Source organism: Pinus tabuliformis, chromosome 2_1, assembly GCF_031772625.1.
Source record: "Pinus tabuliformis cultivar Carrire ecotype Pingquan chromosome 2_1, CPIR1, whole genome shotgun sequence".
Classification (NCBI taxonomy): domain Eukaryota; kingdom Viridiplantae; phylum Streptophyta; class Pinopsida; order Pinales; family Pinaceae; genus Pinus; species Pinus tabuliformis.
In genome coordinates this window covers 718,606,628-718,634,103 of record NC_142299.1, presented here as the reverse complement: position 1 = coordinate 718,634,103, position 27,476 = coordinate 718,606,628, and the positions used below count along the sequence as shown (strand labels likewise).

Genomic DNA, 27,476 nt, shown 5'->3' with positions numbered 1-27,476 from the left:
CAGAGCTTCTGTTAGGCCTGGGAATTTTCAGAGATTGTCAATGCTACAGAATTTGTCTACCATTTCCCTATTTATAGAAATATACTAATGCTGCTCTGCTACACCTGGGCACTCTAGCAGACCGTTTCATTTTGTGAATGTATATGTGTTGAATCTCTTTATGTTATGTGTGCTAGTTCATATGCTGAATGTATATGCATTGTATTCATGTCTGTATTCAAGGTTGTCTCTCTATCTATCAGTTTCTCCTGCCCTGTCAAAATTCTACTATTGAGCGTTGGTTGAATTCGTTGTGCATTGTGTTATTACCACAATCGACCTCGGCTCCTACACATAGTTCATACCTCGAGCCCCTCGCTCTCCCCACTGTGCAGCTCTTCGAGCCTCGGAGTCGGCATCCCTGGGCACCTCTCAAGTGGCTCCATCCTCCCGCACTGTATGCGTATATGTTAAAGTTTTGTATTGTATCAAGGTTTCAAGGTGTATCTCCCTGAAATGCCAACAAGTAGAGTAAGAGTTGAAGCCGAGGGTCCTGGGGAGTCGACAAAGAGGTGAGATACCGCAACACGGTAAGGAGTCGAACGAGACAGTGAGGACTAGTATGGGAGTTGAACCAACTCTGCAGGTGTCAACTGTTATTTCCCTTTTTCTTTAGGGCGGAAGAATAAAGGCCCGGACGCTGAAAGGGATAAATATTGAAGTTTAATATATTGATCTCGACAATTGCATCTCTGAGTGCTCACATGGAATCAGAGTTGTTGCTAAGTGAATTTAACGCATGAATCTGACTGTCTGAGATTTGCCTGGTAAGGTGTTTGTTGGAAGTATGGTGCAAGCGCCTGGAGAAAAAAGAACGACTATGGATTGATGGGCGTCGTGATGAAGCTAGCTGGCTTTTTGAGCATTGTGGCAGATCAGGCCGACTTTTATATTGTCTTTGGAAACAGTCCTCTGTATTTATTGGGAGTGTAAAGGATTCTGGTGTCTTTGGATTGAAGTAAGGGGCAGCTGAGGGGTATTCCTCTTTGGAGGATGCTTCTATTATATACGGGCTCAAACTTGAATCTGAGGGAGTATTAACAGAGTTTCCATCATGATCAGGCAGAAAGGGAGGGCTCAACCACTGTGGCTCGTGAAAACTGGCCGACAAGGGGCTTGAATCAACCGAACCATTTCCAGAAAAATTGCTTTGATGGTTCGTATGACGAAAGCTCGCAGCTCGGCTTCCTCTGTTGCTCGATGAAAGGGTCCTTTGAAATTGCATGCAATTTCCCGGGCCTGTGACATCTTCGACCTGCGATTTATACTCATGGTGAGATGAAAGAATCTCTGGCAGTGTAGCCAACCATCCATCCTTATCCAACCTTGAACCCTGTGGCCTTGCGGCCACACAACAAGAAGACCCCGTCTTTGCAAATTTTATATATCCAGCTAAGGGCCACATTGGATACGCTTACCGATTAAGAAAAATCAGGACTAAAGCCAAGCCAGCACCACGACCACCTCGTAAATCTGAACAACAGATCTTTTCATTGCAAAGTTAGTTCTACGACCCTTATGGACTGTAGAACGATGCTCCTGCCACGGACTTGAACTCGCTCGGATCGACCTCGAGGTCTCTGACGAGGATAACGATTTTATTTTGATAGATAAGTTGCTGGCTCCTTCTGAGCATTGAAATAAATAGTGGCCACTAGCAAACCAAGGTTGTTAGAGCGTGTGAAATTTCTGGTATTGAAATTGAGGCGAGAACCTAGAAGGTAAACTGTCTATCGGCCCATCTGTAGGTTTTGTGATCCATGCTATATACCTAACCTTGATACTCTCCCTTTAAGAGGTGTGACGATCCTACAAAAAAAAAAAAAAAAAAAAACTGGATCCGCCTTAGCTATAAAGAGGTTCTATGTAGCCACCTCATCAATGGCAACATGCTTGAGAACTATGAAATAATGGGTATTACTTGGCTATCAGCTACAACAATCTTTCAGTGTGGTGCTCTTCATGCGATGCTTATTTAGTTGCATAAGTGATTGCATAATTATGTCTAGCATTGGGGCTGTTTATATTCTTTAAAGTTGCGGCTATTTGGCATTGTGTGAGATATCCGTGCAACATTGTCATGAAATGGAGAAAATTGATGATGCATTACAGTTATTGAATAGTCTAATCTATTCCACTATTGATGGGATGGTAAAAGTCAGTAAGGAAACTCTTTTTAACATTCAAACTTGCTTGCAAAATGTACAAGACAAAATTGATTTTTTGCAGCTTGAATCACAGCTACAGCAAGAAGAGCTACATCAAAATAGACATCATTCTGAACCTGTTTTTGTTCAGAACATTGAGACAACCACCCATCAGCAGTAAGTCAATATTGTTGAAGTTCATTTAGATCCAGTGCCCAATAAAGCAGCAGAGTTACATGCAGATGCAGAAGTTTAGTTTGCACTTCCCAAGCCCATCATCAGACCTTGGGAAGAGCTTGTCCACAACAAGCATAGAATTGGTCTTGGATATGACTGTTACACTAAAAAATGTCACCTTGACTACTTACAGTTAGTATGGCTCAAATCAACAGTCATGCTACCCTCTTAGGCAAGTCTCATGCCTCTGTTATCCATCTCAAACTCAAAGAAGAGAGAAAGTCTTGTAAAAACTATGTTTATCTCTGGGGTCGCAGGTTCTCTCTAGCCTTACCTGCGGGGACGCTGACCTTGTTCACAAAATATGCGTCCATGGACGCTCTGTATGTTAAGGGACAGGTGCGTCCCTCTGTAAAAGGAAAAATGCGCGAGTTTTATCTTGAAAAAGTTACTTGTGGTTACTTCTAGAACATTCTAGAGGTCGGTTTGATGAAATGGATGCGCCTCCAGTTGGTTCATGTATCTCTATTAAGGGGGAACTTATCCCATCAATAAGGGAGCTATCCCACCCATAGAGGGGGATGATCCCATTGATAGTGGACCTGAATAACCTCTTTACAGCACTATAAATAAAGGCATTGAGCCAGAAGGAGAAGAGGTTGGAGCTATACATTTTCTTTGGGTAAATGCTGCAGGATTTAGGTCTTCCATTAGAGCCTTTGTGAGGAGAGATTGTCTTCACTTGATTCTACTTGGGAGAGGGTGAGCTTTGTCAAAGTAGAGGAAAACCCTTGATGGACCCTGGGAGGAACTTGCACAACACCAAGGCCAGGTTGTAAGAGTTTCTTTGTTTCGTTATTAATACAAACTGGTTTATTTTTCTCAATAGCTTGTGTTAATGAGTTATTTCATGTGTTCCTTGGTCTGCATGTTGAATATATGTTTTATTATATGAAATGCAAGTGCTTGGTAATTGTTTGATTGTTTGTGGTTGCAGGAATTGACTTGAAGGAGGAGCTCATCCGGATCGTCAAGAACGGACTTCAACAACAGCGTTTTGGAATAAGGTAAGCCTAAACACTTGTAGTTTTCATGTTGTAAAAGGTGTATTTAGAGAAAGATCACTCCATTTTGTCTTGTTTGTCATTAGAATGTCTTAGACTTCTAGGAAGGTCAGTCGTGTCCGCACCCTTGACAGATTCCGTGTGACAAATTGGCGACTCCGCTGGGGAATCCATTAATGAGAGAGTCTTTTCCTTTATATGAACTTTGCTTTGAGAAAATCATTTTTATTTTCTGGTTTTTGACTGTGAGAATTAGTATTTGGGTGGCTTAGCTTTAGATTTAGTTAGATTTGGTTTTCCTTCATTTTTCCAGAAGGACGCACCCTCTTAGTACTGCACAGTGCGTCTTTGGACGCGCTTTTGCCGTCTGCACAGAGCGGGGCCGCACCTGTGACAACGGGTTGCCTGCGTCTTCCTGTAAAACTTAAGAAAATTCCATTTTTGCTTTAAATTGCTTTTAGATTTTGTTTTTCCTTAGTGTTTTCTGCCCAGATCCTTTAGTACCCTGTCAAGAATTTTCACCTGAACTAGTTTTGTGAGCTTTGAGTGTTTTAGTGGTTTTCAACGAAGTTTAGACCTAGGGTTTGATTTTTGGAAAGGCTTTGTAGTGACTTTGATAGTAGAAAGTTGTCCAGCCTTAGATCTCTCTGGTTAGTCAACCTTCTTAGAAGTCGGGCCTGTCGTAAAGTCTCCTTTTGTGAGCAACTTGCCATTTGAGTTGTTTTGGGTCAAATTTCGAATTACTTGTTTATAAAGTATTGATTTCCATTTTACAAAAAGAACAAAAAGATTAGAGTTTTGTTTTGGCTAGTTTTTGATTCTGCAATAAGCTAGTCCTTGATTTGATTGTGATCAAGTAAAACACCTTAGAAATAATCATTGTTAGTTTTGGCCTCGTTAAGATTGCTTAGAGTAAATTTGCCTTTAGTTTGCTTATGAGTGCATTTTCATAGATTTTAAGAGTTGTTAAGATTGATTTTTGGTTACATTAGATTTACTTGCTTTATTAAAAGAAAAATACAAAAACATCTTCTTAAAAGGTCTTGTTTCAAGTAGCTTTTTGTTTTCGAAAGAAGAAAAGAGTTTTTTCGTGCATGTAAAGAGAGGTTATGTTTTTATGATTGGAAAAGAAAAACGAATTGTTTCTTTGATTGTCTTCAATTAAGAAGTTGCTTTTATAAAGATTGCATTCTCTCAACTTTTTAGTTAAGCAATTCATCGAAAAAGTAAAGTAGTGGATAAATCATTCTAGGTGCATTTTGTAGTGGTTTCGAGTCGAGTCAACACACCACTAGTTTCACTTCCATCACCTTTTGACTTAAGAAACAACCTTAAAAGTAACGCTTAAATTAAAATCAATCTAGTAATCTTTATTTTTCGAGGGCTCTGAAGCACCAACATAGCTTAGGCTAGGGTCTTGGAGTAGGTGAGTACTTAACTCTCCAAGACTACAAAACCAAACAGATAGTCTATCTTGAGTAGAACAAATCCAATTGTTTCAGTTACATTCTGGGAAAGCTCCTCTTAAAGGAGAAGCACGCGCTCGTGTCCGAACTAGTGAGGGGATCATTCCTCCCTCGTTGGGAACGACGCCAGGCAGTACGTATTACAAACGGTAAACCTCGGATTAACCATTGTCGAGGAGCCAGGGGTCACTTATCGGTAAACCTTGGATTATTGTCAAGGAGCCGGTAAGGGGATTGGAGCTTGCTACTCTGCCCTTGCGTGCTGTCGGAGTTTAGACTGTTCCCCCAGGTGTAATTGTTGTGATTGGTAACCTTAGTGGCCATAATATCTAGGATTCTACCCAAGGTGACGGTGGAGGGAAGGTCCCACTGTACCTGGAGCAGACGTCGGTTATACTCACTTGGATTTTCTGGGGGGTTCGCTTCACTTCGAGACGGTTAAAGTGGAGGAACTTGGTCCAGTCTATTCATTAAGTAGGTTGTCGGGGTAACTGTTCCACCCACCATTTCTGTACTGAATCCTGCGAGGTTGGGCCTAATCATCAACTAGCGCTTTTGGTCCGGAAGACTACTGTTTGTGTGTGGTTTGACGCTCTAGATTATTTAGGCGTGTGCTTCAAATTTGTTTGCTTCTTTAGAAGACTTTAGGCGGTTTGATTTGAAATTTTTTACTTTGTTTTCGTGTGTTGTAGTTAAAATCTTTAATTGTGGCGGAATTACCGAGACAGTCCCGTAGACTTCGGGGCAAGTCTCCTGAGATTGTTACCGGAATCGATTTGTTAAGAAAACTCCGTAAATCGCGGGGTGAATCTCCTGAAGACATTCCGGGTCATTTAGAAGGGTTAAAGGTCCTTGTAACTCCTCCTAGTGGCAGTAGAGTAGGATCACCTGAAGAAGGAGAATCTTCCTTGGTAGTCCATCCAGATTACCAAAGTTTAGAAACAGGTTACAATCCCAAAGCTGTTACAGTTTCCGAGCTTGCTGGTAGTTTTTCATCTGCCAGTGAAACAGGCGAAGAACCTGAAATTTCAGAACCTGTTACTCCAACTCCTAGTGTTCCTGATTCACCAAGAATAGAAAGAATTATCACCGAAAATCTTCCTGTTGGATTAATTGCTATAGAAGAACTTGTTCCAGAGGAAGAAATAGGCGTTTCTGATTCTGAAGATCTAATTACCCTTGATCTAAGGGAGCGTGAATCCATCTTTTACAGTCCTCCTAGAAGTGAATCTTGGTACCTTGCATTAACCAATTTTTTAGACAACTCAGTAGGTTTTTCTACACCTCGTACTCCGGTTCCACCTAGAGGAATTCATTCTCCTGTAAATATGTCTGGTCAGTCATCTGTGTTTTCACAAAGTCCTGAATCATTTTTACATGGCGGTCCTTCTGTTCCTACTGGGTATCAATCACTTTCTGGTACCTTTGCGGGAGCATCTCCTCAACCTGTTGATCATGGGTTATTAGTTGGAAACAGTGGTAATGTACCATTGAGTATAGGTGAAGTTTATATGATGTCAGGTTCAACTCCCATTAACCAACCTCAAGGTGGCCAATTACCGCCTGGGGGGCAACCTTCGTTAATGCCTGGGGGGCAACCTCAAGGTACTTCATTCGTGACTGGGGGGCAACCTCAAGGGTATCAACCCCAGCCTCAATATGTACCCCAAAGTCAACCTCAGTATCAATATCAACCTCAAGGATGGCAACCTCAAGGATGGCAACCCCAAGGGTATCAACCCCAAAGGTATCAACCTCAAGGATACCAACCTCAAGGTCAAGGTCAACCCCAGTATTCGTATTTATCTCAAGGTTATCAACCTACGGGTCAATACCCTGGTCAAGGTTATCAACCACCTCAAGGGCAATCATATGGGACTGCACCTTACAGTTATCAACCCTATCCTCAATACGGCTATGGATCTCAGTATGCTCAACCTGTTACGAGTCAATACCCTGGAATGTTAACATGGGATCCGTCACAGGGTCAACAAATGTCGCAACCAAGTATACAGTCGGTACCTCAAGCAGGACAACCTACAGTTCCTGGTCCACCCCAGCAACCGCAACCTGTCCAGTCAAGTGTTCAGACCCCTGTAACTTCTGTAGTTACTCAGCCGCCAATTGCACCTGGTACTCCACCTCACACGGCTGTAGCAACTACCGCTTCATCTACCATGCTTACTTCTGGAGTATCGGCAGCTCCGGTTTCTACTGTCCCTGTAACCACTCCTCAGACATCTGTACCGTTGTCTGGACCCACGGTTCAAACCACAGTCCAGATGCCTGTAGGCCAACCTGGTACAAGTACGGTTGTTACTACTCAACCTCAATTTGTTCAACCTCCGTACCAGGGACAGTATCAACCTGGGCAAGCTGCCCAACAACCGGTTTACCAGTATCAACCGTATCCTGGGTACACTTATCAACCACCTCAGCAACCCCAGTACGGTCCGGTTAATCCTGGTTTTCCAGGAGGATATAATATCCCAAATGCGACTCCTGTTCCTAGTTATCCTGGATATCCTCCTCCTGGGGTTGGTATTGTGACTCAGAGTTTTAGGGATCCTAACCGGCAGTTACCGTTTATTGCGACTTTAGATTTACCCGACTTGACGCGCCTAACGAACGATCCAATTCAATATCTTCAGTTCTGGCCGCCAATGCCAAATAAGTTGCCCAGCGATATACCCAAGTTCGAAGGTAAGTCTGGAGAGGATCCGTCTAATCACGTGATGACTTACCACCTCTGGTGTGCATCAAATTCCATCTCAGATGATTCCATCCGCTTACGTCTTTTCCAGCGTACACTCATTGGTCTCGCAGCCAAGTGGTACATTGAGTTACCACGGGCCTCTTTTTACAACTTTAGCCAGTTAGCTACCTCCTTCTTAACTCATTTTCAGTTACCAGTCAGATACGATAATGGTACAGAATTATTAACTTCGCTAAAACAATCGACATCCACATACATTTCTGATCACATTCATGAGTGGAGACGTCGAAGGAGATTAGTGAAAGTTTTTATCCCGGACCAAATCTTAGCTGAATGGTTTGTCAAATCATTATTACCAAGAATTACTGAAGATGTCGCTAAGGCCAGAGTAGTTACTGAGGAGCAAGTCATTGCTCAGGCACAATACCTTGACTTAGTTTACACTCAGTCAGGTACGTTACACGAGAAAATTCCGGATCTTCCAAAGTCAAACCAAATCGCTGCTGCTCCTTCGGGATCTCATGCCGCTGATGGTATGATTGGTATCGTGACTACGAAGAGTAAGAAGAAGTCTTCCAAGACCTCCAATACTCCAATTATCACTTTGCCTGATTCTCCGACAGGAGAGTCTTCTCCTCCTGAACTTACCGCCGACATTCACGCTGTAGAGTCATCTACGGCCAAATCAAAAAACGGTGGAAAGAAGAAAGGAAAGAAGAAGGCTAAAGCAAACAAGGCTCCAAAGGAGAAAACAAAAAAGTCGGAAACCAATGACGAAAAGCGCAAACCTCGATATCCTTGTCTTATTTGTGAAGAAGATCATTTTACGAGAGACTGCCCTCATCGGGCCGAGGTAGTAAAAATAGTCAAAGGTTCTCCCACTCCTGCTGTGTTAAAAAATCCATTTCCAGAGCAGGAGAATAAGATGATAGGTTCTTCTTCAAATGCCAGTGAAGAACCCATTTTGATGATGTCTCATGTCAGGATTGCGACTCGATCGCAAGATTATGGTAGTAAGGCTCCTGTTGATGGTAAGGAAGTAGAATCTTCTCACTCTAACCCATCAACCTCAGCTCCTGGTTCCGATCCACTACAGATCGAAAAACCTAACCCAGACTTAGTGATTAAGCCGCCCGCCAAGGGTGTACTTCGAAGGTCTGCTTTCAATCCACATGCGAGAGCAGCCCAGAATTACAACATTGTTGAAGACTTAGCTGTTTCACCTTCAGCAATGTCGGCACTCGAAGTGCTGCAATCATGTCCAGCGCAACGAAAATTGCTTTTGTCGGCTATTGGAGCTGTCGATGTTCAGGACCCGAACCTAATGATCTTTGATCTAGAAAATAGTACACCGCGTCTCCCCCATCAAATGGCTTTCCAAATTCCAGTGATAGTCAAAAACAGGCCTATTCATCGGACTGTGATTGATGAGGGAGCTTCTACGTGTATTATGTCGATTCAATGTTGGAGATCGCTTGGTTCTCCTTCGTTGAACCAATCCCCCACCATCCTTAAGGCCTTTGATGGCCGTGGGTTCCGTCCGTTTGGTATTCTACAAGAATTGCCTACTCAATGCCTTGGGAACGACGCCAGGCAGTACGTATTACAAACGGTAAACCTCGGATTAACCATTGTCGAGGAGCCAGGGGTCACTTATCGGTAAACCTTGGATTGTTGTCAAGGAGCCGGTAAGGGGATTGGAGCTTGCTACTCTGCCCTTGCGTGCTGTCGGAGTTTAGACTGTTCCCCCAGGTGTAATTGTTGTGATTGGTAACCTTAGTGGCCATAATATCTAGGATTCTACCCAAGGTGACGGTGGAGGGAAGGTCCCACTGTACCTGGAGTAGACGTCGGTTATACTCACTTGGATTTTCTGGGGGGTTCGCTTCACTTCGAGACGGTTAAAGTGGAGGAACTTGGTCCAGTCTATTCATTAAGCAGGTTGCCGGGGTAACTGTTCCACCCACCATTTCTGTACTGAATCCTGCGAGGTTGGGCCTAATCACCAACTAGCGCTTTTGGTCCGGAAGACTACTGTTTGTGTGTGGTTTGACTACTTTGTCACACGGAATCTGTCAAGGGTGCGGACACGACTGACCTTCCTAGAAGTGAATCTTGGTACCTTGCATTAACCAATTTTTTAGACAACTCAGTAGGTTTTTCTACACCTCGTACTCCGGTTCCACCTAGAGGAATTCATTCTCCTGTAAATATGTCTGGTCAGTCATCTGTGTTTTCACAAAGTCCTGAATCATTTTTACATGGCGGTCCTTCTGTTCCTACTGGGTATCAATCACTTTCTGGTACCTTTGCGGGAGCATCTCCTCAACCTGTTGATCATGGGTTATTAGTTGGAAACAGTGGTAATGTACCATTGAGTATAGGTGAAGTTTATATGATGTCAGGTTCAACTCCCATTAACCAACCTCAAGGTGGCCAATTACCGCCTGGGGGGCAACCTTCGTTAATGCCTGGGGGGCAACCTCAAGGTACTTCATTCGTGACTGGGGGGCAACCTCAAGGGTATCAACCCCAGCCTCAATATGTACCCCAAAGTCAACCTCAGTATCAATATCAACCTCAAGGATGGCAACCTCAAGGATGGCAACCCCAAGGGTATCAACCCCAAGGGTATCAACCTCAAGGATACCAACCTCAAGGTCAAGGTCAACCCCAGTATTCGTATTTACCTCAAGGTTATCAACCTACGGGTCAATACCCTGGTCAAGGTTATCAACCACCTCAAGGGCAATCATATGGGACTGCACCTTACAGTTATCAACCCTATCCTCAATACGGCTATGGATCTCAGTATCCTCAACCTGTTACGAGTCAATACCCTGGAATGTTAACATGGGATCCGTCACAGGGTCAACAGATGTCGCAACCAAGTATACAGTCGGTACCTCAAGCAGGACAACCTGCAGTTCCTGGTCCACCCCAGCAACCGCAACCTGTCCAGTCAAGTGTTCAGACCCCTGTAACTTCTGTAGTTACTCAGCCGCCAATTGCACCTGGTACTCCACCTCACACGGCTGTAGCAACTACCGCTTCATCTACCATGCTTACTTCTGGAGTATCGGCAGCTCCGGTTTCTACTGTCCCTGTAACCACTCCTCAGACATCTGTACCGTTGTCTGGACCCACGGTTCAAACCACAGTCCAGATGCCTGTAGGCCAACCTGGTACAAGTACGGTTGTTACTACTCAACCTCAATTTGTTCAACCTCCGTACCAGGGACAGTATCAACCTGGGCAAGCTGCCCAACAACCGGTTTACCAGTATCAACCGTATCCTGGGTACACTTATCAACCACCTCAGCAACCCCAGTACGGTCCGGTTAATCCTGGTTTTCCAGGAGGATATAATATCCCAAATGCGACTCCTGTTCCTAGTTATCCTGGATATCCTCCTCCTGGGGCTGGTATTGTGACTCAGAGTTTTAGAGATCCTAACCGGCAGTTACCGTTTATTGCGACTTTAGATTTACCCGACTTGACGCGCCTAACGAACGATCCAATTCAATATCTTCAGTTCTGGCCGCCAATGCCAAATAAGTTGCCCAGCGATATACCCAAGTTCGAAGGTAAGTCTGGAGAGGATCCGTCTAATCACGTGATGACTTACCACCTCTGGTGTGCATCAAATTCCATCTCAGATGATTCCATCCGCTTACGTCTTTTCCAGCGTACACTCATTGGTCTCGCAGCCAAGTGGTACATTGAGTTACCACGGGCCTCTTTTTACAACTTTAGCCAGTTAGCTACCTCGTTCTTAACTCATTTTCAGTTACCAGTCAGATACGATAATGGTACAGAATTATTAACTTCGCTAAAACAATCGACATCCACGTACATTTCTGATCACATTCATGAGTGGAGACGTCGAAGGAGATTAGTGAAAGTTTTTATCCCGGACCAAATCTTAGCTGAATGGTTTGTCAAATCATTATTACCAAGAATTACTGAAGATGTAGCTAAGGCCGGAGTAGTTACTGAGGAGCAAGTCATTGCTCAGGCACAATACCTTGACTTAGTTTACACTCAGTCGGGTACGTTACACGAGAAAATTCCGGATCTTCCAAAGTCAAACCAAATCGCTGCTGCTCCTTCGGGATCTCATGCCGCTGATGGTATGATTGGTATCGTGACTACGAAGAGTAAGAAGAAGTCTTCCAAGACCTCCAATACTCCAATTATCACTTTGCCTGATTCTCCGACAGGAGAGTCTTCTCCTCCTGAACTTACCGCCGACATTCACGCTGTAGAGTCATCTACGGCCAAATCAAAAAACGGTGGAAAGAAGAAAGGAAAGAAGAAGGCTAAAGCAGACAAGGCTCCAAAGGAGAAAACGGAAAAGTCGGAAACCAATGACGAAAAGCGCAAACCTCGATATCCTTGTCTTATTTGTGAAGAAGATCATTTTACGAGAGACTGCCCTCATCGGGCCGAGGTAGTAAAATAGTCAAAGGTTCTCCCACTCCTGCTGTGTTAAAAAATCCATTTCCAGAGCAGGAGAATAAGATGATAGGTTCTTCTTCGAATGCCAGTGAAGAACCCATTTTGATGATGTCTCATGTCAGGATTGCGACTCGATCGCAAGATTATGGTAGTAAGGCTCCTGTTGATGGTAAGGAAGCAGAATCTTCTCACTCTAACCCATCAACCTCAGCTCCTGGTTCCGATCCACTACAGATCGAAAAACCTAACCCAGACTTAGTGATTAAGCCGCCCGCCAAGGGTGTACTTCGAAGGTCTGCTTTCAATCCACATGCGAGAGCAGCCCAGAATTACAACATTGTTGAAGACTTAGCTGTTTCACCTTCAGCAATGTCGGCACTCGAAGTGCTGCAATCATGTCCAGCGCAACGAAAATTGCTTTTGTCGGCTATTGGAGCTGTCGATGTTCAGGACCCGAACCTAATGATCTTTGATCTAGAAAATAGTACACCGCGTCTCCCCCATCAAATGGCTTTCCAAATTCCAGTGATAGTCAAAAACAGGCCTATTCATCGGACTGTGATTGATGAGGGAGCTTCTACGTGTATTATGTCGATTCAATGTTGGAGATCGCTTGGTTCTCCTTCGTTGAACCAATCCCCCACCATCCTTAAGGCCTTTGATGGCCGTGGGTTCCGTCCGTTTGGTATTCTACAAGAATTGCCTATAGGGGTCGAAGGTAAAACCGTTAGTCTGGATGTGGAAGTGGTTGATGCCCCTCTAGACTACAACCTTCTTTTGGGTCGAAGTTGGTCATATGCTATGACAGCGGTCGTTTCATCGGTCTTCAGAGTCATTAAGTTTCCACATAACGGTAAGATCGTGACTATTGATCAGCTGACATACTTTTCATCCGACCCAACCTCTTTAGAAACTATCCAGCATGTTGGTAAAACGACAATCCCTTATAGGGACATTGGTGTAGGTTTAGTTAAGGATTCCGGTTTACTGGGAACTTTTCCTCTCCCTCCACTCAATGCAGACCCTTCGTTTGCAACAATTCATATGATCACGTCAGAAAACATTATTTATGATGATCCTTGGTATGTTCCCTCTGACTCTGAGCTAGACTCACTCGGTGATGTTATGCCGTTGAGTCCGTATGAGATTGCTTATGAAGCTCTTATGTCTTTTACCGACTTTCATTCAACCGAAACCGACCAAATGAATGTGGTCAGTGAAGAGTCTTTTTTCACCTCACCCTTAGAACGGATAACGTTTCCCGAAGAAGTGTCATCTGACGAACAACTTCGCGAAATCCTAAGTGTAGATGATCTACCATGGGAAGATCTCCATCACAGATCTTCGTTTTTACCTAAGGATGATGCATTTGAAAATGATTTTTCATCTATCTTTACCGCTGAATATGTCAAAGACGCTCAGGATCCAACGAAACATTCTGATTCAGAGCTGAATTTAGGGAATATTTCTCGTACTATTCCCATTGATATTTCAGTGAAGCCCGGAATCGAGGAGAACATTCATATAGGTGCCGCATGTACTGAAGAAGAAATCCAAACTTACAAGGCCCTATTCCAAGAATTCCGCGACGTGTTTGCCTGGTCTTACGAGGAAATGCCGGGAATTGATCCTGCCATTGTTGTTCATGAAATCAAAACCTACCCGGATGCTAAACCCATTCGGCAACGGTTGCGTCAGATTCACCCTCGAAAAGCGGCTGCGATTAAAGCAGAAGTCGAAAAGCTGTTGAAAGCAGGTTTCATTTATCCGATCCCGTTAACGGATTGGGTATCGAATATTGTTCCCGTCAACAAAAAGCAAGGAACAATAAGAATCTGTATCGATCAAATTATTGATGATTGTGCCGGAAGTGAGATGTTTTCCTTCATGGATGGTTTCTCCGGCTATAATCAAATCAATATTCTACCTGCCGATCAACCAAAAACGGCATTCATTTGTCCATGGGGGACATTTGCTTATTGCAAATTACCTTTTGGACTTAAGAATGCCGGGGCCACTTTTCAACGGGCAATGTCTTATGCATTTCATGACATCAAGCACATTGTGCAACCCTATCTCGATGATTTGCCTGCTCATTCTTTACACCGAGCTGATCACCTTGTCCACCTACGAGCAATCTTTATGAGGTGTAGGCATTATCGAATTCGGTTGAATCCCCACAAGTGTGTTTTCTGTATAGAAACAGGTCGATTGCTGGGATTTGTTGTTTCAAAAGCCGGCATTCGCGTCGATCCCTCGAAAGTCGAGGCTATCATCAAATTGCCTCCTCCTTCGAGTTTGCGCCAACTCCAAAGTTTGCAAGGGAAAGCGAACTTTTTACGCCGATTCATCCCAAACTACGCCGAGGTCACTAAAGGTTTTACACGGTTGTTGAAACAGAACGCACAATTCTTTTGGGACGAGATTGCCCAACAATCTTTTGATGCACTAAAACACGCGTTGACCCATGCACCGTTATTGCATCCTCCCAACTACAACCAGGACTACTTCTTATACCTCGCAGCTTCGCATTCCACCATTGGAATGGTGTTAGTTCAAGAAGATGAATTCAAAGCAGAGCATGTGATATATTATCTTAGTAGAACCTTAAATCCCACTGAGTTAAAATATTCGCATGTGGAGAAATTGGCCCTGGCAGCCGTTCAAGCTGTCCAGCGTTTTCGTCACTACATTCTTCTCCGCAAGACTACAGTTATTTCGGATTGCAACCCTATGATTTATATTTTGACAAAACAACTGCTAGGGGGCAAGTACTCTAAATGGATTGTTATCCTGCAAGAGTTCGACTTGGAGTTCGAGAAGTCCAAGTCTAAGAAATCTTTAGTTTTTGCGGAATTGATGTGTGATTTCCCGAGTGCTGACACAGAGACTGTGGCAGAGGAGTCCATTGTGGACGAATCTTTGTTTCTTATTAGCACTTTAGATCCGTGGTATGGGGATATAATCATCTATCTCCAAACCCAAACCTTTCGGCCTGAAGCTTCCAAGGAAGACCGTCGAAAAATTCGGTTTCGATCCCAGCAATACAGAATTATTGGAGATACACTTTATCGCCGGGGGGCAGACTTAGTTTTTCGACGTTGTTTAACTCACGAAGAGGCTGAGAGAGTTTTGAATGATTGTCACTCTGGAGCATGTGGCGGTCATATGTCTGGGTATGCCACAGCTCAGAAGGTGTTGCGCGCTGGCTATTTCTGGCCGTCTATGTTTAAAGATTGTATCCTTGCTGTCAGAACATGCCACAACTGTCAAGTGTTTGATCGAAAGATGCGCGCTCCACCTGCTCCTCTCCACCCTATAATTGCCGCTGGTCCATTCGCCAAATGGGGCATTGACTTTATTACTTGTAACCCTCACTCGGCCGGGGGGCATGCGTATATCATCCTCGCGGTTGATTATTTTACAAAATGGGCCGAGGCGATGCCTACATTCGACGCAAGCGGCAAGACAGCTGCAGTTTTCGTATTCAATCATATCATAACTAGGTTTGGTGTCCCACAAGCAATCATTACTGACCATGGGAGCCATTTTCGAAACGTCATGATGACTGAGCTTACAAGCCAGCTTGGTTTGCGCCACGATAGCTCTACTCCTTATTATCCGCAAGCCAACGGTTTGGTTGAGTCAATCAACAAAGTTCTAGTCATCATGATTCGACGGATCATTGGTATCCATCGAACGAATTGGCATAACATGTTATTTTCGGCGCTATGGGCATATCGAACTTCAGTGAAAAATTCAACAGGTTTCACCCCTTTCCAGCTAGTTTATGGCTTAGAAGCTGTGTTACCTATTGAATGCGAAATCCCATCACTTCAAATGGCTGTCGAATTACTTCCAGCTACTTCCGAAGAGGAGAAACGGTTATTATACTTGGCTAAATTAGATGAGACTCGACGTGACGCTACTTTAGCTATCGAGACTCACGCGAAACGAATGAAAGCTCAGTACGATAAAAATGTAACCCCTCGAAGTTTTTCGGAAGGAGACCTAGTACTATTATATGATCAAGCTAACGATAAGCTAGGTGCCGGAAAATTCGTTCCCATGTGGCATGGGCCCTACATTGTAAAGCGAAAGCTAGCAAAAGGGGCTTATGAGTTAGTTGATTTTGATGGGGACTCTTTGGGTAAACCCAGAAATGGACTTTACCTAAAGAGGTATTATGCTTAAAATGATGGGTATGGAGAAATTTTTAGATAGGTTAGATTTTCTTTCTAGCTAGCAAGTGTGTTAGTTTAGTCAGTGTGCTTAGCTTAGCAAGTGTGGTTTTTCGTCATTATTCTGGCTTATCTTGGTTTTACTCTTGATATTGTAGATGTCGACGCCTCTCCAAACATACATTGGATTTGCTGATGGTGCTTGTCGTAATACACGGAATATCTCTTCCGCAGCTTGGGTTATCTATTCGCCCTCTGACGAGTTAGTTTCTATGCATGGGGTAAGCCTCGGTCAAACAACGAATAACATTGCAGAATACAGTGCAGTGGTTGAATTATTATCCGAATCTATTTCATTTGGAATTCGACGTTTGATAGTGAGGTTAGATTCTGAACTTGTTGTATTACAGCTTAATAGAGTTTATGCCATTAGAAATCCTGTGTTATTAAGGTTGTTTTTGAGAGTGCGTCTCTTGGAACGTGAATTTGATTACATTGAATATCAACATATTCCAAGGTCTTTGAATACATTAGCAGATGCAATTGCTTCTCGAATGTTGGACAGACATTTACGATAATCATGCAAGTAAATTTAAAAACATTTCATCACATATGTTAAACAAGATAAGCCGGTAATAGTGATATATATAGATAGAAGTGTGTCAAAAAATATATACATCGTCTTCGATCATAGGTTTAAAACACCTTATGATCGGCAAAATGATAGTACAAAAAGTCAAAAATGTCACATGTGACTACAAAAGTGACTAGTCAATCACTGGTGGTGCTCTCTGTACGACACCACTGCGCGGGCTACCTTACGCAAAAATCTCCTAAACGGTCCAGGGACCGCGACTACGAAGCGCTGAAGCCTGATAGGAATGTCGTCCATAGTAGTCTCAGGTATATCTGCCGTGAGACGCTCTAGATCATGCTCCAACTCAGCTAGTACTTCTGCTGTCGCATCCTGTGGGGCCGGTACCGGTGCAGCTGGATGTAGTCTATCATAAGGCCGGAGGTTGGCTGGACGCTGTGGACCAACATCTGCATTTTGAAAAAGTTTACTATTAGTTTTGAGACGATATATATAAAAAATACAAAAAATACATAACTAGAAAACTTGTGAAAATAAAAAGTACCTCTGTCGTCCCATTGTTCTCCCTGTGGAAGAACCATGTCCGGATCACCTCTGAAATCCATTCCGGCATACGGAAAGTCCTGTATCACAAAAAGCTGGCCCTCTAACCAGTCAAAATAACTATCTGAGAATCGAACTACTGTCGCGCCCTCGTCAGGATGCCGGGCCATCACCGCAACCCATCGTATCAGCTTTGGCTGCTGGGGACCCAAGATATCAACAGTGAGTTGCTGAGGGATCAGCATTGGAATTCTCTCCAAGGCAAAGCTCACGACTATAGGCCCATATCCAAAAGTCTTTAGTCGTCCGTTCTTTGCCTTGGTCAGTTGGCTCTTCATATGAGCCGACACAGCTTCACACCAGTTGAAAATGGTGCCTTGGTAACAGTCAATTGCCATCCGCATTTGGGATCCGGAAGCAATGTGTAAAGCGGCCGCGCCGCAAATTCTGGTAACCGTGAACGCTATGACTTTGAGTTCCGGCAGAGTGATGTGTTTTATCTCTATGCCTTTTGAATGGTGAGCCCCAGGTGTGCACCAATTCTCGCGGAGACTATCAAGGGATTGGCCACCCGGCCTAGTCCCCGCAAGACTGAGTTGCTCACCTCTGTTTGGCAAGCCAGTGAGAAAGTATACATCCGAGGGCTCTATCTCGAGCTGGTGCCCTCCTATGTAAAAGCATTGTTCTTGTACGTTCCATCGCTCAACCAGCCATTCCAAGAATCTTACCTGGCCCCTCATGCCCGGTATGGTCCAATATTTGTATAATCCGCATGCTCTTAGGGCATCCAGGGAAGGTTGATGATTTATTGCAGCTTCATCTTCCTCTACATGCTCTCTTTCTCTCCAGTCTAACATGATTAATGCCCTGCATATCAAAAATAGCAATTAGAAATTGATTTGGGAATTTTTGGTGGTTTTTTGAGAGAGTTGGGGTTTTGAAATGCGCGTTTCTCGGAGGACGCACCCCGGCTTTGTAGCACAGGGCGCCCGGACGCAGCTGGCCTGAAGGCGGGCTGCGTCTTCCGACCGTTTTCCCGTATGAGAAAAAGTCGGGGGACGCAGGTCACCCGAAGGGCACCTGCGTCCGCCGAGAGGCGCATTCCAAAACCAAAACCCTCCCAAAAAAATGAAACTAAAACCTAAAAAATGATTCTAAACGGATAGAAATGCAGAGTAGGATGTGTAAAATACCTGGATGAGACGGCGTTCGATTCCGACGGTCAGATTTTCCGCAGCAACCACGGGAAGTTTCTTGTCAAAAGCTCCTTTTTCAACCTCAACAGTGAAACGGTAAAAATGACATGGTAAAAGGTCTTTTTATAGGTTTTTTGGATGAATTAGTTCATTTTTTACCATGAAAAGATGTTTTTGAATGTATTTTTGCCTATTTTAAACAGGTATGAGTAATGTGTTACTTTTGTGCAGGACAAAGGGATTTCGAGGGAAATTGTAATTTTTCACAAACAAAAATATCAGAGTCATCTTTTAAGCCCTTTTCTGACTCCTAAAACATGAAAAGATCGCCGAGTGTTTCTTTTTCACTCGTTAAAACGGAATTAAAAGACGGTCCCCTTTTAGCTCTTTTCTGACCGCAAAATCAGGAAAAGATTGCCGGGTTTTTGTCGTTTCGAACTCGATAAGGAAATAAAACGACGTGTCCTTGATCGCTTTTTACTTTTCAGGTTAACGACACTATTATGAAAGTACTCCTTGGTCGCAAGATCAAGCGGTTCCCCCAGGTATTATTTTATACTTTTTCGGGCTTGAGGGACACAAATATACGAAAAAGTTCAACGTGGAGTCTCCTTTAGTTTTTTCAGACTCTCTAAAATTGAAAAACGCCGAGTTTCTCCTATACTGGGCTCGTTAAACTTTTACAGTAGAGGACCTGTTCAATTACAAACAGGAACGAACCACTCCTTCCTAGGGTTCGAATTTAAACTAGGTTGGACTCGTCCGAAGGATGAGCTTATAATCAAGCATATGTTATCCTCCTCAAGCTTGTTAAAAATAAAGAGGTACTTGCCAGAAATGGTGGGGGAAAAAGAGAAGAATGAACCTATTTGTCACCTTTTGTCTCAGAAGAAACTTTATTACCGCTCTTGAACACGACACTTTTCATTCACCTGGGTTGGGAAATCTTTTACCTCACAGTTGACCAAATCACTTTGAAAGTCTTTAACCGGGTTCCAGGGGTTAACTTTGAGTTATATGTCACCAAGCCATCTGTTGTGTCGTTATGTGTTCAAGAGGTCTGCAAGCAAAAAACTGTCATCTGCAAAATACTTGTCATCCATTTGACCATCCCTGAGTCAGTCCTTACAGCAACATTTCTTCAACTTGAACAATGATTTCGTGTTGCGGGCTTGCCTGCAACGGGTCGCTTTCTATCGACATCGACACATTATCTAGAAAGATGACTTAGGAATCGACAGTACCTTGAAGTCTGCATGCATCAATGGCAGGTTTCTCGCCTTTGACGTCAGTTTACATCATTGACTTTCGATCAGAGGATTCCGTGAAGTGTTCGACATCAAAACATCTATTCACATTTCACGGGTTGTGCTTGGTACTTTGAGAACCATTGACATTACTGGTGGTTTCTCTCACGCTTGTTAACAGTTTACATCATTGACTGGTAATCAAGTGGTTTCTACCATGTTCGACATCGAATCATTTAATCACATGGCTAGAATCGTACCAATTCGGGAAGTAGAAGTGAAGACCCTGGATCTAGTTTCTACCATCCAGGCTGCGAGGAGTTTTGTATTCATTATCTATGTAGACTAATCATAAACAGATGGCTGCGTCCATACTGTATCTACAAAAGTCTATAAAAATGATGTACTGCAAGATCATTCCTGTATCAGAATAGTTAGTCCATTAGTTAAAGTTTTGAATCTGAGTATGGGAATGCCTACCTCAGTAATGATATAATCTTATCCATGTATTTTGTGTTGAAAATTGCAGGTTCCAACCAGGCCATCCACAAGGCAATCCTTGAAATGATAAAGCGCTTCACCCTTCCTAGAATTACAAAACCCTATTCTATTCCAGGCTTCGCACTTTAGGGGGCAATCTGTTACACTAAAAAATGTCACCTTGACTACTTACAGTTAGTATGGCTCAAATCAACAGTCATGCTACCCTCTTAGGCAAGTCTCATGCCTCTGTTATCCATCTCAAACTCAAAGAAGAGAGAAAGTCTTGTAAAAACTATGTTTATCTCTGGGGTCGCAGGTTCTCTCTAGCCTTACCTGCGGGGACGCTGACCTTGTTCACAAAATATGCGTCCATGGACGCTCTGTATGTTAAGGGACAGGTGCGTCCCTCTGTAAAAGGCAAATGCGCGAGTTTTATCTTGAAAAAGTTACTTGTGGTTACTTCTAGAACATTCTAGAGGTCGGTTTGATGAAATGGATGCGCCTCCAGTTGGTTCATGTATCTCTATTAAGGGGGAACTTATCCCATCAATAAGGGAGCTATCCCACCCATAGAGGGGGATGATCCCATTGATAGTGGACCTGAATAACCTCTTTACAGCACTATAAATAAAGGCATTGAGCCAGAAGGAGAAGAGGTTGGAGCTATACATTTTCTTTGGGTAAATGCTGCAGGATTTAGGTCTTCCATTAGAGCCTTTGTGAGGAGAGATTGTCTTCACTTGATTCTACTTGGGAGAGGGTGAGCTTTATCAAAGTAGAGGAAAACCCTTGATGGACCCTGGGAGGAACTTGCACAACACCAAGGCCAGGTTGTAAGAGTTTCTTTGTTTCGTTATTAATACAAACTGGTTTATTTTTCTCAATAGCTTGTGTTAATGAGTTATTTCATGTGTTCCTTGGTCTGCATGTTGAATATATGTTTTATTATATGAAATGCAAGTGCTTGGTAATTGTTTGATTGTTTGTGGTTGCAGGAATTGACTTGAAGGAGGAGCTCATCCGGATCGTCAAGAACGGACTTCAACAACAGCGTTTTGGAATAAGGTAAGCCTAAACACTTGTAGTTTTCATGTTGTAAAAGGTGTATTTAGAGAAAGATCACTCCATTTTGTCTTGTTTGTCATTAGAATGTCTTAGACTTCTAGGAAGGTCAGTCGTGTCCGCACCCTTGACAGATTCCGTGTGACAATGACAAGGACGTGTCCTTTCATATTCTAGATTACTCAAAGCCCATTCAGTTTCAGAGTGTTGGATTCCTTCATGACAATTCAACTTCAGCTATTCTAGATTTTGCTCCTCTTCCACAGCAACAACAACAAATTGTGAAATCCCAACACTGTGACTGAGTTGGCCATCTAAAAGATCATTGTTTTGATCTTCATCCATGTAAGCACTATCATAAAACCAGCCATTCTTCAAATAGATGCTTCAAAAAAAGACCTCCTACAAGAACAAAGATTCATCTTGGATTGATCGCTTCTTGGAAATGGGCATCAACAGCCAAGAAGATATTCCAGTCATATGTCAAAACTTGTTCTAGAGTATTGAAAAGTATTGCAGTTGATTTTTCCCCATCATCTCACCTTGTATCTGATAAGGGGGGAAATTATGGTAATCTACAAGCTTGAAAGCCACATCAAGTGAGCCTGAGCCACAACCTACCATACCAGATTCAGATTTGTAGCCAGAAACAAAGATGCCCCTGAGCATGCCTTCAGTCAATGCTACCTCTTCAAAGAATTGGGGACACTTCCTCTAGCAGAAGACTTCAGCTTCTTGCCAATTTTTGAAGGGTTTCAGGAATTGCATTAAGCATTCCAGAGTTGTTGGTCATCCTTAAACCATCACAGGTTGAGACCTCCCTTTTCATGTTGATGTTCTCCCTTTTATGCGGGGTGAGACCTCCTTTTCATGGTTAAAGGTTTCCCTCTTCAAAACATTAGGTGCACTTCCTCTAGCAGAAGACCTAAGCTTCATTTCAGACTTGGAAGAGTTCTGGGAACTGCACTAAGCGTTCCAGTGTTGGTGGTCATACTTAAACCACCACCCTTTATACCAAAATTTCAGAGAGCACATTCAGCCTAGCACTGCCATGTTTTTTGCACATTTTGTATTACAGATCTCTTATTGGACTCATACACAACCCTTCAGATTAAGGGGGGAATGTTGGACACCTAATCCTCTATGGCTTGGTGTAGAATGTGAACAGCCATGAGATTCCAAGAAACCTTGGGATGTGGAACCCAACGGTCACACAAATGTACGATAAATGTATATCATTGTCAATAATAAATACAATCTCATGTTCATCTTTCCTATTTTGTCTCTGACATGTGTGTGTTTAACACCTCTGTTAATATTAAATTTAAGTTTCTAAAATTTGCTTTCCTTAACACTTTAAAAATGGGAAAGTTTCAAAATTGGGAGGAACTTCCTTATAGGTATAGCATTGTTTGTTTATTTATATATCAAATTTCAAAGTTTTAAAACTATATATCTATATATATATATATATATATATATATATATATATATATATATATATATAGATATATATATATATATATATCGAAAATAAATTAATAAATTGATAAATATAAAAATTTGTAATTATTAATTTTAAAATTTATTATATTTCATTTATCAAATGTTAATTTATTTGATTTATTAAAAAAAAATAATACAAAATATTGTAATAAAAAATGTTAACTCATTTCAAAATAATTTGAATTTTAAAAATGTAATTAAATTTAAAAGAAATTACTCATAAAAAGTTAAATTTATATTTTAAAATTTCAAAATTATAAATAAATTAATTCAAATTCATTTTAAATGAGAATGATTAAAATAAAATTAATCCATTATAATATTTAATAACACAGATATATTTATTGATTCATTACACCATCCCCTTTTTAAGTTAAATTATAGAACACCATGCTAATATGGACATAATTAACACTTCACTCTAATTATGTCGCAAGGCGTTCCCCTCTGAAAAGAACTTTCCTCTTGTACACCTATCATCATTGTGCCCCGTTAGATTATATGTTAGATGATTGGAAGGTGTTTAGTTGTTGGATCATACAAAGGTAGTTGGGAATATTTCAACTTCGCGTCTTTGATTGTAGGCAACGAGGCTCACAAGCGGCCTACGAGTAAATAGTATTCCATCCTTTTGAACGGTTTTGACTTCGTATCATCGTTGATTACCAACAGTAGGGGGCCAGGTAAACCCCTTCCACAATAGTAGTTTTTCTACCTCAGGCAGCAGGGGGCCAGGTAAACCCTTGCCACAATAGTAGTTTTTCTGCTTCTGGCAGCAGGGGCCAGGTCAACCCTTGCCACAATAGTATTTTATTCAGCCTTGTTGCATCAATATCACCAAATTCAAGAAGAGGAGGAGACTCTTCATGGCTGAAATTGACCATATTTCTCATAAAGTGAACAAAAATTGGCAATCTCCATTCTTTTGTCATGTGTCAAGACTCAAGACACAATAGGATTGCATTTTATTAGCCTGGAGAATTCTATGTCATTTCAATATGTTTTCTGTTATTTATGTAGAAGGATTATGTTGAATATTAAGCTTGTAGATTTGGTGTTTCTGATCAGTGGGATACTTTTGAATTGAAGACAAATTTCACCCTGTTTGGACCAAGGATAACATAGCTGTTTTCAAGGGATTTTTTTAGGGGATTTTTCTTTTGGAGGAAGCTTTTGTGTTAGGGTTTACCTGTCAAATTATTTTCTTTGCATCAGGGTTTGTATAGCTCTTTTCAGGGGGCTTTTTCCTTTTGGAGGATTGATTTTTCATAGATGACTTCTGGTTATTCACAATTGAAGTTGGGTGGTTGTTTACACAATCCAATCTATTAATTTTCTAGTATGCCTTCCCTTTCCTACTTCTTGTTAGCATGGATCGTCAAAATTTATTATTGCTTGCTTTTACATTTGAGAATTTTAACCCAATGTGGACTAGACTTACACAATTAATTCCCTTTCCTTTGTAGAACTTGAAAAGAACATACTGAGGCACATGTTTTGATTTCTACACCTTTCCACCTGGCCTATGTGACAACAAAGAGGATCAAGAAGGAAAGGAAATTAAAGCTTATTTTGACAACTAGTATTGGTTCTGACCACATTGATCTAAATGCTGCAGCAACCGCTGAAGTGACTGTTGCAAAAATTGCATGTACTATTTCTTTTTTATCTCAAGTATATCGCTTGTCACTGCCTTATTGACCAAGTTCACGCTATGGAAATTTTAGTATGAACAAGTTTCTACAATGATTCTTCATAATTTAATTGATACCTTCTTCAACAATCTTTACAACAAGTAATGTGGTGTCCAAGGAAAAAGATGAGCTAATGTGCATTCTCATATTGATGTGAAACTTTGTGCCTAGATTTAAGAAAATTTTTGAGGGTGATTGGAAAGTGGCAACAATTTCTTATAGGTCATATGATCTAGAAGGGTAAACTATTGGTACTATTGGTGCAGGGCATATTGGCAAATAACTACTTAAGCATATGAAGGTATTCATTCTTAGGACGTACTTCATGATGTTTCAAAATTTTCAAAAATTAGTGCTCCATAATTCTTATGCATGCATGTTGTTTGTTTCAAAATTTCAATCTAATAATAATAAACATTACATGATGTTGAATTGCATTCCTTTGTACAACTCTCCTATTGTAAGCTTCTTTACCACAACCGTATTTCTATTGGACCCGAACTAGAAAAGGAAACTGGAGCAACATTGGAGACAAATCTTGACGAAATGCTCCCTAAATGTGATGTACTTGTCATTAATATGCCTCTTTCTAACAAAACTAGGTACGCATTATCACAATTTCGTAAACAATCTCTCCCATTATTTAGTAAGCGATCAATAGAACCTATATATTTTATACAACTTGTGAACATGAACCTAATTATTGTTTCTCTTGCCCTTTTCTCTTGGTTACAATAGGGGAATGTTTAAGAAAGAGAAAATCAGTAAGCTGAAGAAGGGTGTATTGATTGTGAATAATGCTTGAGGGGCCATCATGGATGCTCAAGCAGTTGTTGATGCTTCTGCAAGTGGATACATTAGAGGTCGGTTATATTTATTCAACTCCTCTTCATATTTCCTCCTTCACAGTGTCAATAGTGGACATACAAGTCCCATCATCAAACATTTCTATTAGATTCAGAAAGAGCATGATGATGCGTTGCTAATAAAACAATGTAACTATATTTTTGTGCTTTGGTAGTCCTTTTGTCATTCTTGGAGGCAATTAAAAGAGAATGAATCATTTTTCTGTGTTTAAAATTTCTAAACTACGTTCCTGTTTGTTAGAACAAGTTAGCTTTCCAATTGCATTGATGGAAACAAGACCATCTCTAACTACCAATTGCGACTGTATTTTTATGCTTTGGTAGTCCTTTTGTCATTCTTGGAGGCAATTAAAAGACAATGAATCATTTTTATGTGTTTTAAATTTCTAAACTATGTTCCTATTTGTTAGAACAAGTTAGCTTGCCAATTGTAGTGATGGAAACATGCACATTTCTAATTGCCAATTATATTGATGGAAACAAGCACATTGCTAACACTTGGGACTTTCTGCAATGTAGGTTACAGTGAAGATGTTTGGTTTGCTCAAGGTGCTCCAAAGGATCATCCATGACACTCCATGCCAAACCATGTTATGACTCCCCATATCTCTGGGACTACAATAGATGGACAGGTGTCTGATTTCATCCAATTTCAGCCCTTTCTTTCCATCAATTGCTTTGATTGATAAACATACCTCATAAATAATTCAAAAAGTCAATTATGTTGCATCATGGTCCATTGCACAAAGGTTTAATGTTGTCATTAATTTATCATTTTTGTCATCTTTGGAAGTAGAAAATAGGAATCATATAAAATACAAAGATATTGTTAAGAGCTTTTTGACTAATTGTTCATAAAATCTCTACTTCAAATAAGGTGTGCAGCCAGAATGAAGGATATGCTAGACAGATACTTCAAGGGAGAAGATTTCCCTTAGCAGAATTATATTGTGAAGGAAGGAAAGTTGGCTAGTCAATACCTATAAACAATTCATGTTGGATACTAAATAAAATGATTCATCCTATTGAAGGCTACTTTATTTGGAATAGCAAGCAAGAGCTAGAGCAGAGCTTGCTTCCCTCAAATAAAACAGTGCATCAAATATTGAACTATCAAATACATTCCTGAGACCAATGATGCTTCAAAGCATTATGTAGGAACGAATGATAGAAGATTAGCATGAAGCTCATTCCATCTTATTGATTTTATAGGTTAGTAGTTCTGAAATAAACAAAATCTAAAATAGAGTGAAATCAACGCTTTAGTCCTTTATGGCTATTGATGCATGAAGTTGGCTCAAAGATTAAGGTAATGCTATGCATCTTTTCTAATAGAAGAGAAATGAACCTTTGTTCGTGTATGGAAGGGCAGGTTACTGCATTGTCTTGGTGTGGGTTTTTGATTCATGAATCATTTTTCAGTGTTTTAAATTTCTAAACTATGTTCATGTTTGTTAGAACAAGTTAGCTTGCCAATTGTAGTGATGGAAACCGGCACAATGCTAACTGCCAATTGTAGTGATGGAAACAGGTACATTGCTACACTTGGGACTTTCTACAATGAAGGTTACAATGGAGATGTTTGGTTTTCTGAACCTGCTCCAAAAGATCATCCATGGCACTCCATGCCAAACCATGTTATGATTCCCCATATCCTTGGGACTACAATAGATGGCCAGGTGTCTGATTTCATCCAATTTCACCCCTTTGTTTCTATCAATTGCTTTGATTAACAAATGTACCTCATAAATAATTCAAAAAGTCAACTATATTGCATCATGGTTCGTTGCACAAAGCTTTAATGATGTCATTAATTTATCATTTTTGTTATATTTGGAAGCAGAAAATAGGAATCATATAAAATACAGAGATATTATTTAGAGTTTTCTGACTAATTGTTCATAAAATATCTACTTCAGATAAGGTATGCAGCTGGAACAAAGGATATGCTAGACAAATATTTCAAGGGAGAAGATTTCCCTTCATAGAATTATATTGTGAAGGAAGGAAAGCTGGCCAATCAATACCTATAA

At 41.4% G+C, this 27,476-nt stretch overlaps 1 pseudogene; it reads left to right on the top strand.

Moving 5' to 3' along the window:
* The first annotated feature begins 495 nt into the window (after positions 1-495).
* Positions 496-27,476, top strand: LOC149202619 (formate dehydrogenase, chloroplastic/mitochondrial-like; annotated as a pseudogene).